At 37.2% G+C, this 4297-nt stretch overlaps 1 long non-coding RNA gene across 1 annotated transcript; it reads right to left on the reverse strand.

The window, feature by feature from the left end:
* Positions 1-2525: 2525 nt before the first annotated feature.
* LOC107761351 (uncharacterized) lies at positions 2526-4051 on the reverse strand. The gene is made up of 2 exons (XR_001642569.2): positions 2950-4051; positions 2526-2683 (listed from the first exon to the last, which is right to left on the reverse strand). It is a non-coding gene; the product is annotated as an uncharacterized LOC107761351 (long non-coding RNA).
* Positions 4052-4297: the final 246 nt, after the last annotated feature.

Here is a 4297-nt window from a genome sequence, read left to right on the forward strand (position 1 = left end):
GCTTTTTTGCACAGATCTAGGTCTTGGATAGCAGCAGTAGCACGGGAGCTAGCCTTCAGTCCAGTGAGACACCGAGGTAGCTTGCAAGCGTCCGCAGGCCCGACGTCTCCTCTATCTTTTATTTCAGTCTGTTATCTTATGTTTCCGAGACAAATAGTTTATATTTTTCTTTCAAACGGTTGTATTTAATACTCTTAGAAGTTCGTGAGTAATGTGACACCAGTTCTTTGGTAGAGGCATATGTTGATTTCCTCATTATGTTAAGTTTCTTTAATTTACGTCTCCCGCATATTTATTTAATTCCATTGTTTTCATGATATTACTGATAATTGTCAAAAGAAAAAATTTGTTAATGAAGTAGCAGTTAAGAATTGGCTTGCCTAGCTCACATTAGTAGGCGTCACCACGACTCCCGAGGGTGGAAAATCCGGGTCGTGACACTATCAAAGTTCATCATCATTATTCAAAAACTTACACCATAACACCATTCACCAAAAAAAAATAAAAAATTGGGCAAATATCTATAATAGAGGCTCTCTATATACCATTCAGACATACCAACAGATATTTACCACGCGTGCAAGAGAACAATAACACTCCAAAGGAATGAAAAGACTCCACTCGATCACTTTTCACCTGGAACAAATTAACAAGAATTATCCGCGAACTGAGAAAAAAATAATAGGCAGATGTAATATAGAACTAGTTTCTCAGCTAGAAGTTAACTGTAAAATCAAGAGAAGAAGAGACTTGATATCAAGATACTTCCTGGGATTCTTAACACAAAACCACATTAGCATCACTACTACATATATAGGGAATAGATTGCGTAGAGAGCTCCACAGGGGGAAGAAGAATCTCATAGCTATACGAAATTTGATCGAGACAGGTCCATGAAGCATATTAGGCTATGTCACTCATTGACCATCTGTATATTATAGGTACTCAGACCAGCCGAGGCATATGGTTGCGGGTGCAGTCAGAATTATGCTCACTAATTAGCAACAACAGTAAAATTTAAGCCTGTAAAAATTGATACCACTTGAAAAAAGCGGGACAGATAGGTAAGACCTTTTGATTCAACTGGTGGAGCAATGGAATTTGGTAATCTGCTAGAAGACGCAATGCTGGTACTGAATTATTATACTCAATTGCAAGACAATTTGTTACCTGTTTTACAGTATTCACTAATAATCATAGGAGACAATAACAAAGGATTATCCCACTCGAATAATATACTCTACCCTCCATTAGGAGAGTCCAATTGACAAGCGTCCAGGCTCAAGCCAAAGGACCTGATATGAGAACTCAGGCATGGCCAAGGAGGACAATTACTCAGCCCTTTCTTGGCCCTAAGGCCTGATAGGTTCCATGAAACAGAAGACTTGACAACCCCCCCCCCCCCAAAAAAAAAAAAAAACCCTCAAAAATGCTCTCAAACTCGAATCTATCTCATGAATGAAGATTTTAGGGAAATCAAATAGATAGATCTAATCAAATACTCTTTTATGACACGAATCTCAAGTAAAAGCAGTCAACAACATTATAAATCACAATGCGTAAGAATTATTTGAGGTGAATAAACAGTATGTACCTCTTCCTCTTCCATGAAAAAGCCAAAAAAAGGAACCATTTCCCAATTTAAGAACCATAAAGCTATTTGACAAAGGTAGGAAAATACATTTCGAGAACCTAATAATCAGAAAGATGTGGCTTGTAGATCTGCTCATATTGACAGGTCCAGGAAAATAAGAGTTGACAGAAAATTCCAAGCATATGCAATGCCAGAGTGCAACAAGCAACTCTACATGAGAACCCAAGATTCTTGACATTTGGTATGACATAACACTAAGTTCACAAAAAAACTGTTATTACTTAAATAGACAAGTTAAAGATTCATTCAAAAAATAACATATAAGGCGGCATTTCTGGTGCGCCAAGAACCAGAATTTGCAGTCTAGTCATGGTCAACTGACTCGTGGAAGCTAGGCATAATAATGGTAAGGGATCTTGGACAATCTGACAATTTCTTAGCCAATCGTCGTGAATATATGGACATACAGTTCTCTTTACCCAACCAGCATTTCCTTCTCCGTGATATGATAACAAACTTCTCCAAAATCATTGCATTTGGTGAATTGAGTTCAAAAAATTTGAAAACCCTATCATAGCGCTTCAAACATACCCCTGTTGAGGAGACAACATTAACTTTCTTGAGATTGGGAAATGCATAGTTTGAAATCCAACTCTCCAAACTGATAAGATCTCCTTGGCCCAAATACCCTAGCACAAAGGGGCAGCGGCAGGAACAATAAAACTGGAAACAGAATATGAGTAATCTGGATCAATTAAAGGTCCAAAGCCTAATGGGACTCGCATTTAAAAGTGAAAACATGACAATTTCATGGTTGAAGTGTGGTGATTCAGAACAATTTTCAGTCAGGAGAGGAGCTAGGGGGGCACGTAAAACATCAAAAAATAAATGAGTGCAACAAGAGCAAAAGTTATAGGAAGACACGTTCATAGATTCCAATTATATGTTGATTGTCTCCACGTTAGGAGAGGCCTGCAAAAGGCTAGCTACCCCACACAAATTATCCTATGTTATATGCAACTCTAGCATTAAACATTTGCATTTCAATTATGGAAGCGCCACTCCTTTGAGCTGCAACACGAGCATGACCTAGTGCAATAATCACAATGAAACTAGTAAAGATTAAAGAAAGAAAAAACAAGAAAATAAAAGTAATTCGCACCACTAATATATTGCTATGACAAATGTAATTGTCTAAAGACTTTAGCAACAACAAAATTTCCATAAATATTTACAGTTGCAGAAAGTTTCTCATTAGATTTGAGGGCTCTTCTCTTACTGAGGTACATATCCTGTAACTATTCGCTAAAAATAAACAATAGTGCAAATGAGGCATTTTTACTCAAAAAACAAACCTCCACGAACGCAGCTTCTATTGTTAGCTCAGTTGCACGAGTCAAGTTTTGAAGATAATCTTGGACCCTGAACTTGACGATAATCATGACAACTCTCTTCTTCAGCAACACCAACCCAGGAGTCTGCCACACAAATAATAGCAAAGGTAACCGTAGTGTTGACCATGGAGGATAAATTTACTTGCCAACACTTGAGATCATCAAAGATATCCTGAAATCTCCAAATGCTGAAGATAAAGCGCAAAAAATCCCCATTAATGATCACCTCCCTTATCCAATAGCAAATAGTTCTACAGCTTTAGCTTCTTTAAATTCGAAGGTCTAATTTTCCGCTTACGGAAACCATTAACAAAAAGCAATTCCGAAGTCCCCAAAGCAGGAAAACCCAACAGTAAGTTCGCAACAGTTTCATCATCTAACCCTACTGAGAAAAGTGTCAAAGTTCTCAGAGCCTTCCACGTAATAACAAGCAAGTGCTCTACCTAATGCACAATGCCCCAAATTCAAATTTATCAATGACGAGCAAGTGCATATGCATTTGAAGTAATTTGTAAATGCCATCACTACTTGAATACAATAACATCTTCCACTTTGTTATCCACAGCAATATTAAGCCATCGGCTGATTTTGAAATCATATCTACGCAAGTCAACATCGAGATAAAATATTTTAATTTTTGAAAAAGTGCGATAAATGCATAGTCCACAAAGGATATGAAGTTTTTAAGGTTCAAATCATATGGGAAACAGAAATATAAGCAATCAACTGAAGTTCAGAGATACTGACACCGTTCTGAGACGAGACGAGTTATGAAAGCATCCTTCGTCGGCAAAAGAGATAGAACTTGAACGAGGACTATGTCCGGTAAATTACTAATTCAGTCTAGGGTTCCCGTGACTCTCTCGGTTCGTTTCTCCGCCGATTGATTTCTCACACTACTTGAACCGGCATAGACGCTGAAATAGCCGGAAGCCATGATCTCCGGTGACGCTGCTGCGTTTTCCGGTGCTTTTGTTTTTCCCCTTTTTCCCAGCTTTGAATTTTCTTCTTAATATTTCTTCTAATTCCCGCCTTTTTTTTCTTCCCCATTATACATTCCTTAAATTCCGGCTGTTTTTTTTTTTCCAGTAATATACTACTCCTATTTCTTTTAAACTAGCTTTAGGTTACATGAAGTGTTTATCGCGTCAATCAATTAAAATTTATGTGAAAGAATAAGTTATGTAAAATTATAATGGATATTAAAGTAGATGCAAACATTTGTTTATTAAATTAATGCGATAGTTAGAGTTACAATAATTGGACCTACAACGATAAATAATTTGATTAAGTTTGTTATGATGCATTT

The sequence above is a fragment of the Nicotiana tabacum genome, chromosome 20 (genome assembly GCF_000715075.1).
Source record: "Nicotiana tabacum cultivar K326 chromosome 20, ASM71507v2, whole genome shotgun sequence".
Lineage (NCBI taxonomy): Eukaryota > Viridiplantae > Streptophyta > Magnoliopsida > Solanales > Solanaceae > Nicotiana > Nicotiana tabacum.